This window comes from Amblyraja radiata, chromosome 4 (assembly GCF_010909765.2).
Source record: "Amblyraja radiata isolate CabotCenter1 chromosome 4, sAmbRad1.1.pri, whole genome shotgun sequence".
Lineage (NCBI taxonomy): Eukaryota > Metazoa > Chordata > Chondrichthyes > Rajiformes > Rajidae > Amblyraja > Amblyraja radiata.
Genome location: NC_045959.1, coordinates 56,285,193 through 56,302,168, shown reverse-complemented (window position 1 = coordinate 56,302,168; position 16,976 = coordinate 56,285,193). Strand labels below are relative to the sequence as shown.

Here is a 16,976-nt window from a genome sequence, read left to right as displayed (position 1 = left end):
ATAAACAACCACTTCCCCATGCGCTGTGGCACACACCAGTGAACAAACTTGAGTCTGTACCCTATGCCCTGAAGTCTCTTCCATTAATCAACATGAACAACTCACAGTTACATAAATAAACTTCAGACAATTTAGTTTAGTTTTAGTTTTTTAACTCAGAGATACAGCACGGAAACAGGCCCTTCGGCCCACAGAGTCCACACTGACCATCGATCGCCCATTCACACTGGTTCTATGTTATCCCACTCCTTGCACAATTGGGGGCAATTTTACAGAGGCCAATTAACCTACAAATTAGACTTCTCTAATTTCAGGTAGTCCCTACTTTCTCCTCCCCTTCTCAGCTCTCCCTCAGCCCACTGGCTCCACCTCTTCCTTTCATCTTCCCGCCCACCCTCAAATCAGTCTGAAGAAGGGTTTCGACCCGAAACGTTGCCTATTTCCTTCGCTCCATAGATGCTGCCTCACCCGCTGAGTTTCTCCAGCATTTTTGTCTGCCACCAATTAACCTACACATGGGTGGAGTGAGAGACAATGACTGGAGATGAAATGGAGACAAAAGGTGTCAGTTCAGGAGAGGAGGAGTGAACTATAAAGCAGGAAGGAGGCACAAAGGTGGAAGGTGGAAGGCAGCAAGAGGTGGTTAAGGAGGATGGGAAAGTGTACATGTTGTTATAGTGCCTGCTGCAACTATTTCGACTGGCAGCTTATTCCATGTACCCACCACCCTCCATGTGAAAATGTTGCCCCTCAGGTTCCTATTAAATCTTTCCCCCTCCCCTCACATTGATAGTGGGACAATGCGCTGATAAATATTTGTCTTCCCACTGATGAAAAATACATGTTAAGAAATGTAGTCCTTTGGGACCCTGGCAAAATTCTGATGGATTTGTGGTGCAATCCTAACATGGTCAAAACCTCCACAAGATGTGCTGGACAGTTCCACGTTCTCTGTTCTATGGTCTAACACCAATCAATGTTTAAAAAACATTTAGACGGGTACATGTATAGGACAGATTTAGAGGGATATCGTCCAAACGCAAACAGGTGGGACTTCGGTAGGTGGGACATGTTGGCCGGTGTGGGCAAGTTGGGCCGAAGGGCCTGTTTCCACACAGTATGACCCTATGACGCTATGACTCACTCCATAACTGCTTTATTTCAGGACACCGTGGGTGAATAGAAGACTCGATGGGCCAAATGGCCTATTTCTGCTCTGTCTTATGGAATCTTGCAATGTACAAATAAGCTGCCATTTTAACGATATCGTTGGAGCAACTGAACTCCAGAACCTGCTCCATTTGCTGTGAGTGTGAGCGGCACGGTTTATTTAATTAGTCGCTATATATTCCCCTGTTTGTAATAATGAGTTTGGTGTCACCTGTCAGGCAGTAGATCCCTAACCCTGTGGAGCAGTAATGATCTAGGTCGGTTTCTGCAACTTCGCAATGACTAGGAGCAGGTTTTAGTTTAATCATCCCAGATTTATTTAACTACTTGAATTTAAATTCCCCAGTTGTCATGGTGAGAATTGAACTCATGCCTCCAGCCTCGGAGTCTGATTGCTAGTTTAGTGGCTTAACTACAGTGCCTTCTGACCCCAATACGCCAGTTTGTGGAAATGCTGAACTCCAATATACAGCTGAGGGTTTGCAACTAGTCTGTAGTCCTCAGAAACAAGGCATCTTTAGTTTAGTTTAGTTTAGAGATACTGCGTAGAAACAGGACCTTTGGCCCACCGATAGGGTTGACAACTTTCTCACTTCCAAATAAGGGACAGAAGGTCAAAATAAGGGACAAATTCCCGACGTTGACCGACTCGGCCGTGGCTGGGTGAATGATGAGTTGGCCCGGGTGCTGGAAGGCACACAAAGCCTAGCTTTGGTGTCTTGGCCCAGGTCGCGTGCAAAGTCCGGCACCGCATCCAACTCGTGAACTGATGATCAGCCATGGTCGTGGTGTCGGCGGTAAGCGAAGGTAGGACAGCTGGCCGGGCTGCCGACCGACGTGGCCACGGGCGAGGCACTGTTGTTGCACTCCATGGGCTGCAATACGTCAGGACGGGTGAGATGGTGCCGGACGCGGAGCTCCGAACCGACAGTCCCCTCGACCCAAGTAGTAGCAGTCAAATACGGGACAAGGGTGATCCCTTATGGGACAAATCAATTTAGCCTAATATACGGGATGTCCTGACTAATGCGGGACAGTTGGTAACCCTACCCACCGAGTCCGTGTCGACCAGCAATCCCCGCACACTAACACTATCCTACACACACTAAAGACAAATTACATTTATATAGGTATGTTGCAAAGCCTACCTGAAGCGTCGCTGAAAATCTGCCGCTGCGGTGTGCGCGATTTTGGCGCCGTTTAGAGGGGGGCGGGTTTAAAACGCGATTTTCTCTAGGTTGTTCAAATCGAAGATGTTCAGCCTAGTTAATTATTAACGGGAAATCGCTGAAAGACCCCGTCGCAAAAGCTATTATTAGTTTTAAAGGCCTCGTATAATAGTTATAGTAGTTTAAAAATCAATCTCTAAACCCGCGAACACCAGCAACCGCAGGGTCTCATAAAGCAAATATCTGAAGGTATGCTGTATATTTTTACATTAAAAAGGGCTTCTAAAGATCCCTTTATACAAAGTTTAATATTGCGAGTAGCTCATTTTGGGCCCATTATATCCCGCAGTATTTTTCTGGGCATTTGGGGCACAAATCTACCGCAATGTGAACGTTCTAAACCAGCGCGTTCCACAGGAACCCACTAGAAAGCTGGTTTAAAATGGACTTTAATTTACAGCAATTGAACACTAAATTCCTTCCATTTGGTCTATAAATTAATGTAAATGAGATTTTAAAATCATGTTTTATTGTGAATTATTTGTGAATATTATTTGGACATTTAGGCTATTTAAAAATGTTAATCATTTATTAAGAAATGGATAGATGTTTAGATCTAGTAATTGAAGTCTGAAATTAGCTACAATTAGGTAACTAACTAATTATATGCTTTAATTTCAGGTCATCCAAGTAAGAATATTTTATATTTGTTTCAGAATGCTTCAATCTATGATAACTGAAAATTTCATTCAGTTCTCTTAATTTTTAAGAAAGTTATGGGCTTTTGACTGTTCACGATCACAGCTTTTTTGTTATGTCCATAGAAAATCAATAGGGAACAAGATGCTCATTTCCCAGTATGAAAATGGCCATAACTTTTTAAATACTTGAGATATGAAAGTGAATTAGGTGTCAAATTAAACTTATTTTTATGCTTTATCTGATGGGATAAATTGCAGACTTGATTTTTTTAATCTCAAAATTTTGTAACATTGCTAATTTATACCAACACAACTAACCTCCAAACCTGTATGTCTTGGGAGTGTGGGAGGAAACTAGAGCACCTATAAAAAACCCACACAGGATACGGGGAGAACGTACAAACTCCATACAGACAGCTTCCGTAGTCAGGATTTAACCCAAGTCCCTGATGCCATTAGGTAGCAACTCCACCACTGCGCTACCTTGTAACCCAGTTTCATTGTGAGCTGTTCTGGGCTGTACGTAGAAGGTTCGGTGGTGCTTTTTTTTCCCACATGCGCAAATGCACAGTGAAATTCTTTTGCATATATACACACGCAGGCACCGCCATGATTTGGTGCCATGTCCAAAGTCCAAAGTCCAGTCCGCCCGCACACTCAGTCTACTGGAGCAGTTCTCGATCCTGCAGGGCCTCACTCCGTCTCCTTCGACCAGATTGGCCCGCGAACCGACGACCCTCCCCTCTCGTTGCCCGGCCATCCTTGTGTCCCAGGGGTGCCTCCTGCAATCAAATTGGAAGGCGATGGAGGAAATACCCTGGTTCACACTCTGACCGGCCCTCGCAGCTCCCGTCCGACATCTCCCAAACAGCGGCTCCATCCCCGTACTGCCGTCCGACGAGCCTTCGGGTCTCATTGGCCACGGCACCTCAAGAACATAGAACAGTATACGTGATGGAAAAAAGCTGCCAGAGGAAGTAGTTGAGACAGATACTATAAACACAATTAAAAGATATTTGGCCAGGTACCTGGATAGGACAGGTTTGGAGTGAGATGGGCCAAATGCAAGCAAATGAGACCAGCTTAGATGGGTCATCTTGGTTGGCATGGATATAGAAAACAGAAGATATTGAAAAATAGGTGCAGGAGTAGGCCATTCGGCCCCTCGAGCCAGCACCGCCATTCAATATGATCATAGCTGATCATCTAAAATCAGTACCCCGTTCCTGCTTTTTCCCAATATCCCTTGATTCCTTTAGCCTTAAGAGCTAAATCTAACTCTTTCTTGAAAACATCCAGTGAATTGACCTCCACTGCCTTCTGTGGCAGAGAATTTCGCAGATTCACAACTTTCTGGGTGAAGAGGTTTTGCCTCATCTCAGTCCTAAATGGCCAACCACTTATTCTTAAACTGTGGCCCCTGTTTCTGGAATCCCCTAACATCGGGAACATTTTTCCAGCATTTAGCCTGTTCAGTTTTTCATTTGGGCTGGTGCCTGTTTACCTGTTGTATGCGGTATGAAATAAATTATAAACAAATTATACATAAAACTCGAAAATAAAGAAGACTGTGCAAAAAAGGTTTATTGCATAAACATAATTAGAAAAAAAAGTCCATTGTCGTGCAGGAGTTTACAGAAGGCCAATTAACACACAAACCAGCTCTACCAGCTGCACCACTGTGCCACACAACATACACCAGAGCCCTGTCTGTCTTCCTGACAAGTCATTGCAGATTTCCGTGGAGTCGTGGCATTGCACGCTCTGTATGTTCACCTCAATGACCGACAAGGAAATCTCTCCTTGATGTCATGAAAAAGAATTGTTCGGCACAGTTGGGCAGCTGGAAGAATTGCTGCCGTACAGCGCCCGAGACCCGGGTTCGATCCTGACTACGGGTGCTGTCTGTGTGGGCTTTGCACGTTCTCCCTGTGACCGCGTGGGTTTTCTACGGGTCTTTTGGTTTCCTCCCACACACCAAAGGCGTGCAGGTTCGTAGGTTAATTGACCTCTGTAAATTGCCACTGGTGCGTGGGGAATGGATGAGAAAGTGTGAACGGGTAATCGACGGCTGGCGTGGATTCGCTGGGCCGAAGGGCCTGTTTATATGCTGTATTTTTAAATTAATGCCTCAGAGCACAGGAGGATGAGGGGTGATCGGGTAAATGCACAGGGTCTTTTACCCATTGTAGGGGAATCGAGAACAAGAGGACAGGGTGAGGGGAGAAAGAATAAACAGGAACCTGAGAGGTAACCTTTTTGCCCAAAGTGCTGTGGGTATATGGAACGAGCTGCTGGAGGAGGTAATGGAAGCAGCTACTATCATAATGTTTAAGAAACATTTGGACAGGTACATAGTTTGGGGGGTATGGGCCAAATGCAGGCAGGTGGGACTAGTGTAGATGGGGCATGTTAGTCGGCGTGGGCAAGTTAGGCCGAAGGGCCTATATCCACGCTGTATGACTCTATGACTCAATGCTGTATCTTTCAATCAATTCAATCAATTCCCCGGTTCTGCTTCAGTGTTAACGCCGACAGGACAGACAAGACCTTGTTTCAATGCCTGCCTGTTGCCCAGGCTGAGAATGCCCAGAGCCCAGAGAAAATTATCTGCAATCTTCCACAGTGATAGAACAGTGATAGATAGATCCTGCCTCTTCTAATAGTTCTGGAACGGAGCTTGCAACATGAACTGGCAAGCAGAAAGCAAATGGAATCGGCCAGCAGGCCAAGTAATAAATCGCACAGGTTTTTATTAAATACTTAGCTTTCAAATATTATTTGGCAATTTTGAAAATGATAAATCGTTCCCAATAATGTATTGACTGCCTCCAGTTCATCTTAAACGTAGAAAGATGCAGCTTTATAGGACTTTAGTTAGGCTGCATTTGTAGTCTTGCCTTTCATGTCGTCCCATTACAGGAAGGATGAGGAGGCTTTGGAGAGGGTGCAGAGGATATTTTCCAGAATGATGCCTGGATTAGGGGGTACTAGCTACAGGGAGAGGTTGGATTGTTTTCTCTGGAGCGTAGGTGACCTGATAGATGTATGTAAAATGATGAGAGAGGCTTAGATAGGGTAACAGTCAGAACCTTTTTCCCAGGAAGGAAATATCAAATACTAGAGAGCATAGCTTTACGGTGAGAGGGTCAAAGTTTAAAGGACATGTACGGGCAAGTTTTCTTTTACATAGAGGGTGATGGGTACATGGAACGTGCCGCCAGAGGTGGGGGTGGTGGCAGATACTACAGTGGTGTTTAAGAGACTTTTGGATAGCCACACGGATATGCAGGGAATGGAGGGATATGGATCATGTGCTATCAGATAAGAGGTGGTTTTGGTATCATGTTGGGCACAGACATTGTGGGCCAAAGGGCCTGTTCCTGTGCTGCACTGCTCTATGCTCTATGTCCTCTAAGAATGGACCAGTGAAGACCACACAAGAAGCTGGATTAACTCAGCGGGTCAGGCAGCATCTCTGGAGAAATGGAACAGGTGATGTTTCGGGTCTTCAGACTGAGAGTCGGGGAGAGGGGAACGAGAGATATAGACGGTGTACAGTGAAATTATTGTTGCAGCTTTACCGGAACATTAACACCAACACAACAAATCAATAATCAATAAAACATTAAATTATTAATAATACCAGAAGGTAACATTACAACTCGAAGCACATAGTCAGGGCCGGATTAAGAACCATAGAGGCCCTAAGCACTTAAAAGATTTTGGTGCCCCCATATATATGTAATTCAAAAATATAAACAATAATAAACCATAACCATATAATATAACATATAATCATATAACAATTACAGCACGGAAACAGGCCATCTCGGCCCTACAAGTCCGTGCCGAACACTTATTTTCCCCTAGTCCCATCTACCTGCACTCAGACCATAACCCTCCATTCCTTTCCCATCCATATACCTATCCAATTTATTTTTAAATGATAAAATCGAACCTGCCTCCACCACTTCCACTGGAAGCTCATTCCACACAGCTACCACTCTCTGAGTAAAGAAGTTCCCCCTCATGTAACCCCTAAACTTCTGTCCCTAAAATTTAAAGTCATGTCCTCTTGTTTGAATCTTCCCTACTCTCAATGGGAAAAGCTTTATCCATGTCAACTCTGTCTATCCCTCTCATCATTTTAAAGACCTAAAGACTTTAAAATAAATTTTAATTTTTCAAAATGAAACAAAACTAACAGTAAGATGGAAAATAATGTTTATTTTTGTATACTTCCACTTTATTTATATTAGAAAAGTTTTCTCCTACTTTTTTTAATTGCAAAGTCTTTGATCAGATCCTCAAAATTAATCTTACGTAACACATCTGCTTCTATACTTAGTAGAGATAAGGCATCCAGCCTGCCTTGTTGCATAGTTGTTCTGATGGGATTTTTAATATACTTCAACTGAGAAAATGAACGCTCAGCTGAGCAATTTGTGACCGTTAATGTTAAAAATATACGAAAGGCAATGTCTACATTTGGAAAGGCACACTCAATATTGTCTTCTACAATTATTTTATAAAGTTCAGCATGACTGAATCGTGTTTTTACATTTTTTGTTGCATTGAACTTATGGTGCACATATGAGTGAAACTGCTGGAGCTCAGCTGAGAAATTAGTGTTCAAGTCCTCTGGGTAAGCATCAATCAGTTTTTGACAACACTGAGAATACCTTTCAATTTCAGAAGATGATGAAGTCATTGAAGTGACATTATGTGGCACATCACTTAGAAAAGAAAATCTCTCTGATATTTCTTTGTATATCTCTCCTCTTCTTCTCATCTCAGTTTTAAGTTTGTCAACAATTGTGTAAAAGGTGGTGATACGAAATGTATCTCTGGCGTTCAGATATACTTCTGGTGCATCTCCGTCATTGTCATTGGGTACCTTCTTTCTGATACGTTTGCGAGTTTGAGCTGCCTTGTAATCAACATCTGGTAGCATTTCCTTTGTAGCTGATTCATATCTTTCAATGAAGCACTTTAGGCAATTTTACCATATCTATATTACTAAATCTCTGATCTTGACCGCTTTTGGCCGACTGTGCTGCGATTTCCGAGAGAACGCCGCCACCTACGGCCGTCATTTTTGGCCACCTCGCTCAGAGCCCCCCTCCGCCGTATGAGTGTGGAGGATTTTTTTCGTCGATGAAAAATGAGAGAGATATTAATGTTTTTACAAAATTCCCCATTCTCTCTGCTGCCCCCGCTGGCGGCAGGGGGAGGGACTATAAAACCAGGAAGTGTCGTGCCTCACTCCGTCTCTGCCAGACCAGGAAGCGAGAGAGTCACGGCTCTCTGAGCTGCGAACAACACTGAACGCACGTCTACTCCACGGTGAGTCCCCTCGATGCGGCTGTAAAGTGGCTGCAGCCCTTTTTAAAAAGTTTGTGTTCACAAAATGAATTTTGGTTGTCGGGCGGCTGCAGCCCAATTGTTTGCCTCGCCTTTTTAACAAGTTTGTGTTCACAAAATGAATTTTGGTTGTCGGGTGTCTGCAGCCCAATTGTTTGCCTCGCCTTTTTTAACAAGTTTGTGTTCACAAAATGAATGTTGGTTGTCGGGTGTCTGCAGCCCAATTGTTTGCCTTGGCTTGGCTTTTAAAATCGTTGCAACAGTTGGATGCCTGCCCAAGCATCCATACGGCCAACAATGTCTATACTAGCCCTCTGGAAACCAGTACCTTCAGCCCGCAACACCCATACATCCATACGGCCAACAATGTCTATACTAGCCCTCTAGAAACCAGTATCTTCAGCCCGCAACACCCATACTAGCGGAACAAACAGCCCCCCCACTGGCGAGCAGTATTGGAATTGGTGGAGAGGTGGAATATTGCGTTGGTGACCAGCCCTCCCGTGTGATGCTGGGACCCAACGGGTCTCACTTAGTCTAGTATATATATACAGGGAGAGAGAGAAATAGAGTATATATATATATATATATATATATATATACTCTATTTCTATATATATATATATATATATATTGTAAGAGGAGAGAGAGCGAGAGAGCGAGAGGCGAAGAGATAGAGCGAGAGCGAGCGAGCAGAGAGAGAGAGAGATAGAGAGAGAGAGAGAGAGAGAGAGAGAGAGAAGAAGAGAGATCGAGAGATAGAGCGAGCGCGCGAGGCGCGTCCACGCGAGAGAGAGAGAGAGAGAGATCTGAATCACAATCCGACATTTTCACTATAAATTATTGTGTGTTATCACTGTAAATTTGCCGAGAAATAAACACCACACGCAAACGCCATTCACCAACGCATAAAACTGACCGGTAAATAATACCCAGCAATATGTGAATAAATCATAAACTCTGACCATTTTGTTTATGATTGGTCAATTATATATGACGTCACTATGACACCATGAACACTTCGAAATTATATTTCCGATCATATAACCACTTCGAATATTATTTTAGCAAGTTTAAAGTGATTTCTTTTGTGCCGTAAACCATTTACCATTTCTGTGGTGCCCCCCTTCCCTTGATCCCCAAAGCACGTGCTTATTTTGCTTAATGGTTAATCCAGCCGTGCACATAGTGCACTCTATACAACGTCCATGGTGATTCGGCGCTGAGGTAGGGCTGCGGTTATTCTTGTGCAGGGTGGTTCAAGAGCCTAATGGGTGCGGGTGTCAGAGTTATGGGGAGACGGCAGGAGAATGGCGTTGGGAGGGAGAGATAGATCATCCATGATTGAATGGCAGAGTAGACTTGATGGGCCGAATGGCCTAATACTTCTCCTATCACTTATGATCTTAGGATCTTATGATGGTTGTTGATAATAAACTATTCCTAAACCTGGAGGTTCAGGTTCTCAGGCATCTTGTACCTTCTTCCCAATGGTAGGAATGAGATGAGATATGGGTCTCTGATGATATTACAGCCATGAAGACATAAAGCACGGAAACAGGCTCTTCGGCCCAACTCATCCATGCCGACCAAGATGTTCCATCTTAATTTAGTTTGGAGATCCAGCGCGGAAACAGGCCCTTCGGCCCACTGAGTCTGTGCCGACCAGCAATCACCCCGTACACTAGCGCTAATCTACACACTAGGGGCAATTTACTAATTTTACTGAAGCCTAATTAACCTACAAACCTGTACGTCTTTGGAGTGTGGGAGGAAACCGGAGAAAACCCACGCGGTCACAGGGAGAATGTGCAAACTCCTGACAGACAGCACCTGTAGTCGAGATCGAATCCACGTCTCTGGCGCTGTAAGGCAGCAACTCTACCGCTGCGCCACCGTGCCGCCCCTCAGCAGCACTCTGCTGCTCACTGTTTAAAGAAGCAATCACTAACTCCCGTGCCAATTAAACTGCCATCACCATTACTCAATTTCTCTGTTTAGGATCCTTGCTCTCTAATTGTTTAGGGATGAGCTGAACATATGGCACTGGTCTGATACTTGCATCAGAGAAACGCAGGACTGTAACCATTTTCCCTGCTTTATGAAAAACTGGCACCTTACTTTATGAAAAAATTAGCTTCAGATCATTACAGTGCATTAGATTCCATGATATGTCTCAACTAAGGGAGAAGCGCTTCTCCCTACAGCATCTGCAGGTATATTAGCTTCTGACATTTTTTTTCCAGCTACAAAACTGGTTACTCAGTTTATAAATGGCAGATCATAGCACATGGAACAATACTCCCCTCTCCCATCAAACAAGAGGTACAGAACTGTGAAAGCGCACACCTCCAGTTTCAGAGGCAGTTTCTTCCCAGCTATTATCAGGCAGCTGAACCATCTGATCACCAACTAGAGCGTGGTCCTGAACAACTATCTACCCCACTGGAGACCCTCGGACTATCTTTAATCGGACTTTACTGGACTTTATATCACACTAAACGTTATTCACATGATTCTGTTTATCATGTATCTGTACACTGTGAACAGCTTGGTTGTAATCATGTATAGACTTTCCGCTGACTGGATAGCATGCAACAAAAGCCACGCCCTCTAGTCTTTGATATTTCAACCCATGAAAAGGGTTCTGTGTACCCGATCTATGCCTCATCATTTTATCCATTTCCATCAGATCTCTCCTCAACCTCCAAAGTGAATTTCTGGGTGAATCTAATAACATAGAGTGGTACTGCACAAAAATGGCCCTTCGCTGTACAATATCTTTAAGGCCTGTCCCACTTGGGCGACCTAATCCACAAGTTCTGGCGAGTTTGCCCTCGACTCATACTCGCAGCATGGTCGACACGAGGTCATAGGAGGTCTTCGTAACTCTCCTTCATGCTCGAGAGTGGTCTCCGCGTACCCGAGGCCTCAGCTAGGTCGCGGCGTTTTTTTCAATAAGTTAAAAAATGCCCGCGAGTAAAAAAAGGTTGCCATGGAAAAAATCGATACTTTTTTTACTCGTATGTTTAGTCGTAGTAGGTCGTAGTAGGCTGGCATGTTAGTCGTAGGTAATCGAGAGTTGTCGAAGGTAGTCGTAGATAGTCTTCACCATGGTCGAAGGGAGGTCGAAGGAGATCGAAGGAGGTCGTCTTCACTCTCAGCTATTCGGTGTCCAATTTTTCCGAAGTTAGTCTTAGCTAGTCGTAGCTCGTCGAAGCTGGTCTTCAACATAGTCGAAGGAGGTCTTCAACATGTCATTTTTTCAAACTCTTCTAAACTCGCCAATTAGGTTGCCCAAGTGGGACAGCCCCTTTTGCCAACCAGTTTAAGCTAATCCCATTATGTTTGTCGACAAAATCATGTGAGGAATAGATCGGGTAGATGCACTTGCCCAGAGTAGGGGAATCGAGAACCAGAGGACATAGGTGTAAGGTGAAGGGGGAAAGATTTAATAGGAACCTGAGGGGTAACTATTTTACAATGTCAGGTAATAGATGACCACGGGCTAGTAGGTGGGAAGGGGGTGGGTTGATAGGTGTGACCAAAGTATTTAAGAGTTGCGAATTGTGAAGCCTGGGGTAGGAGTGTTAGTGTAGGATTTTGTGTGAGCGTGAGCATGAATGTATGAGTGTGAACACGAGCGTGAGTTTGAGTGTGAGCGCGAGTATGAACGTGGGTATGAGCATGAGTGTGAACATGAACTGGCATGTGAGTGTGAATGTGACTGACTGTGTGTGAGAGTGTGAGAGTGAGCGTCGGTGTCTGTGTTCTTGTGTTTTGCCTTTCCAATGCCGCAGATTCTCAACAATATTTTTGCTAATAGGTCCCAGTGATTCTGAATATCTTTGACGCTGCGAAACTCATTTGCAGTGACGGCTTTGACAAGGGGAGAGGCGGGGGCGGGACAGAGGCTGGCATGTGGTAGGTGAGGGTGGGTGCATTGGCAGTGTTGGGTGGAGTAAGTGACAATGGAGACAAGAGGCTGTCAGATCCGAAGAGAGTGGGACTGAAATGTGAAGTCAGAGGGAGGGATGGAGGTGGAGACAGACAATGGGGAGGGTGAGGAGTTTGAGACATAGTTTGATAGTTTAGTTGCATTATTGTCATGTATAACAGGGTGCAATGGAAAGCTTTTTTGATGCGTGCTATCCAGTCAGCGAAAAGACTATACACAACTCTGCAGGGACTATCACAACGCTTAAAAAACATTTAGACAGGTACATGGATAGGACAGGTTTAGAGGGATATGGGCCAAACACGGGCAGGTGGGACTAGTGTAGATGCGGCATGTTGGTTGACAAACGGCCAAAGGCCTGTTTCCGTGCTTTATGACTCTATGAATGTATAATTACATTCAAGCCATCCCCAGTGAACAGATACAGGATAAAGGGAATAATGCTTAGTGCAAGATAAAGTCCAGTAAAGTCTGATGGAAGATGGATTGAGCGTCGCCAATGGCATCCCAAAGACATGAAGGTTGGCAGGTTAATTGGCTTCTGTAAATTACTCTAGGGGGTGAATAAGTGTGGAACCTGTGGGAGTTGATGAGAATGTTGGTAAAACAAAATAGATTTGGGTAGAATCAGTATAAAATGAGTCCCTGATATTTGGAACAGTTGGAGGGCCTGTTTCTGAGCTGAATCTCTCTTTGACCTCAGTTTTGAACGATTGCTTCCTTACTAGGTAGCTCTGCCTTGTCCTTCATTGGGTATTTTTCAAGCAGAGACCAGGTTACCTTGGCTATGGTGAACTGCTAGAAAGAGGGCAGCTTGGTGGCGCAGCGGTAGAGTTGCTGCCTTACAGCGCCAGAAACCCGGGCTCAATCCTGACTGCGGGTGCTGTCTGTACGGAGTTTGTACGTTCTCCCCGTGACATGCTTAGGTTTTCTCCGGGTGCTCTGGTTTCCTCCCTCACTCCAAAGGCCTACAGTTTATAGCCTAATTGGCTTGGTAAAATTGTAAATTGTCCCCAGCATATGTAGGATGCTGTTCGTATGCAGGGATCACTGGTCAGCGTGGGTACACAAAAATGCTGGAGAAACTCAACGGGTGCAGCAGCATCTATGAAGCAAAGGAGATAGGTAACGTTTCGGCCTGAAACGTTGCCCATCTCCTTCGCTCCATAGATGCTGCTGCACCCGCTGAGTTTCTCCAGCATTTTTGTGTACCATCGATTTTCCAGCATCTGCAGTTCCTTCATAAACACAGGTCAGCGTGGACTCGGTATCTCTGGAGAAAAGGAAATGGTGACGTTTTGGGTCGAGATCCTTCTTCAGGCTGAGAGGCAGAGGAAAAGAAACCGAGAGATACTGTATATAGACGGTGATATAGAACAAATGAATGAAAGTTATGCAAAAAAGGGTTGATAATAAAGGAAACTGGTGATTGTTAGCTGGGGGCTAGGTGGAAACGAGTTATACAGACAATGAAACTTCAAATGTGGCCTCACTGTGTCTTGTTCTCATGCTGTACATTTCTATATGTAAGAAGGAACTGCAGATGCTGGTTTAAACCGAAGATGGATACAAAATGCTAGAGTAACTCAAGCAAGACCGGCAGCATCTCTGGCGAGAAGGAATGGGTGATGTTTCGGGTCGAGACCCTTCTTCAAACTTTTCAATGTTCCCTGTTCTCTAGTGTCAGGTCTTTCAAAACTTGTCCAGGTTACCTTGGCTGTGGTGAACTGTTAGAAAGAGATCTAAAAATGCTTCCCCTCTGATTCCTATCTTACCCCTCACCTTGATAGTAGGGAAATTCACCTTTGAAGTCTACCAAGTTCTCCATAGATTGGCAGGTTCATGTGTGCTTAGCAGTAGCTTTAAACTAGATGGGGCTGAAGAAGGGTCTCGACCCGAAACGCCACCTATTCCCTTTCTCCAGAGATGCTGTCTGACCCGCTGAGTTACTCCAGCTTTTTGTGTCTATCTTGGCTTTAAACTAGTTCTGCTTGCAGTGAAGTTGTCATTTATGAATTGGAGTCTCAAAATTTCTGGGTGTTCTGATTGTGCCGTCTGAAGTTCATAAATCAATTTAATTCAGCGTGACTTCCAGAGTAGGAATCCTTCCTCTCATTTCTCCATTAGGTTCCACTTTGGCAAGAGGAGGCGCAGGAATGAAGCCAGAGATTGAACAGGTGTTGCTGCCGTGGGAGACTTTTTTTAAGTCAAAGTGTTTGCAAATATAAAACTTATATCTTCTCCAGAACTGATTCAGTGTTTACACCTTGTGTTGAAAAGATTTTTATGAAGTGCTTTTGAACTGTGAAGTATAATAGTAGTCAAATTCCCCACTTTGAGAATGACTTCCTCTGTTTCTTTGCTGCAGACTAAAAATATTAAAGGCTATACGTTACATTGTTTAATAGAGTATCGTTGCACACATGTCAACAGGACCGATTGCTTGTCAGTTTCCAAATTAACTCTCTTAAATGGCATCCTGCATTGAAACTGGCAGCCTGTCCTCTTTAGAGACACTAACATCTGTTTACTGTGGGGCACGTTCATATAGAACACAGAACAGTACAGCACAGGAACAGGCCCTTCAGCCCACATTGTTTGTGCCGAACACGATGCCAAATTATACTGGAAACAAAGAAACATAGAAAATAGGTGCAGGAGTAGGCCATTCGGCCCCTCGAGCCAGCACCGCTATTCAATATGATCATAGCTGATCATCCAAAATCACTACCTCGTTCCTGCTTTCTCCCCATATCCCTTGATTCCTTTAGCCCCAAGAGCTAAATCTAACTCTCTCTTGAAAACATCCAGTGAATTGGCCTCCATTGCCTTCCGTGGCAGAGAATTCCACAGATACACAACTCTTTGGGTGAATTTGTTTTTCTCACCTCAGTCCTAAATGGCCTATCCCTTATTCTTAAACTGGACTCCCCCAACATCGGGAACATTTTTCCTGCATCTAGCCTATCCAATCCTTGAATTGTATATGTTTCTAAAAGATCCTGTCTCATCCTTTTAAATTCCAGTGAATATAAACCCAGTCGATCCATTCCGGTCTCAGAAATGTAGAAACAAAGATCTGCAGATGCTGGTTTATACAAAAGATAGACAAAAAGTACTGGAGTCATTCAGCATGTCAGGCAGCATCTCTGGTTAAAAAGGATGGGTGACGTTTCCGGTTGGGGCCCTACTTTCTGTCTGAAGAAGGGGCCCGACTCAAAACATCACCTATCCTTTTTCTCCAGAGATGCTGCCTGGCCAGTTGAGATACTCCAGCACTTGTGTCTATCTTTCTTATACTGATCTCATGTGCCTGTACATGATCCATATCCCTCTATTCCTAGCACTTCCATGTGCCCATCTAAAAGCCTCTTAAACACCTCTATCGTATCTCCCTCCACCACCAGCCCTGGCAACGTGTTCCAGGCACCCACCACTATCTGTGTAAAAAGACTCGCCCACACACCTCCATTAAACTTCCCCCTCTCATCATATAGCTATGCCCTCTAGTTTAGAACATTCCCTGGGGAAAAGGTTCTGACTGTCTACCCTATCTGTGCATCTCATAATTTTGTATACTTCAATCAAGTCTCCCATCAACCACTGATGTTCCAGAGAAAATTATCCAAATCTATCTAACCTCTTCATGTAGCTGAAACCCTCTAATCCAGGCAACAATCAGATTCCTCATCAAAACTGTGTAATAACAAATTCCGCCCACGTTATAAAAATAATCTTCCATGAATCATCAATTGTGTTTTATCCAATATGCGTCATAGCGGAAGTACCTGCATCAGGAATAAATTGCCAGAGGTGGATGTGGTGGAGGCAGGAAAAGCAACAACAATTAAAAGGCATCTGGTCAGCTATTTGAATGAGCGGGGCATGGAGGGGTATGGAGTTCATGCAGGCAAATGGGGTCAGTCAGGTCAGGTACCTTGCACTGTCAACAACTGGGACTTGAAAATGGCATCAAACTGGCGACTGTATAATGTCTCAGTGTACTACTGCTGTACACTTGTACTGTATCTGAGATGCTTAACTAATATGTATCTAAGCGCTTATGTATAGTGATAATTGCACTGAACTGTATACAAAATTGTATTTCACTGTACCTCGGTACATGCGACAAACAAAATAGCATACCATGCCATAGCATAACTAGGTCCAAAACAATAGCATACCATGCCATGGCATAACTAGGTCCAAAAAAATACCATACCATGCCATAGCGTAACAAGGTCCAATAAAAGGGCGGCACATGGCACAGCAGTTGAGTTGCTGCCTCACAGCCCCTGTGACCCAGGTTCAATCCTAATTTCAAGTGCTGTATGTACGGAGTTTGCACGTTCTCCCTGTGACTGCATGGGTTTCCTCCGGGTGCTCCAGTTTCATCCCACACTCCAAAGATGTGCAGGTTTGTTGGTTATTTGGCTTCTGTAAATTGTCTCTAGTGTGTAGAATAGTGTGCGGTGTGATCGCTGGTCGGCGTGCACTCGGTGGGCCACGCTGTATCTATAAAGTAAAGTAACTGAAGAAAGCAGACTTCTCACCAGTGACTCCATCTACACATCACGCAGCCTCATGAAAGCATCCAACATATTTGAAGAC

At 44.3% G+C, this 16,976-nt stretch overlaps 1 long non-coding RNA gene across 1 annotated transcript; it reads right to left on the bottom strand.

Moving 5' to 3' along the window:
* Positions 1-2,070: 2,070 nt before the first annotated feature.
* Positions 2,071-16,332, bottom strand: LOC116971720. Its single transcript, XR_004411585.1, has 3 exons — positions 16,320-16,332; positions 6,924-6,928; positions 2,071-2,216 (listed from the first exon to the last, which is right to left on the bottom strand). It is a non-coding gene; the product is annotated as an uncharacterized LOC116971720 (long non-coding RNA).
* Between the last annotated feature and the right edge of the window lie 644 nt (positions 16,333-16,976).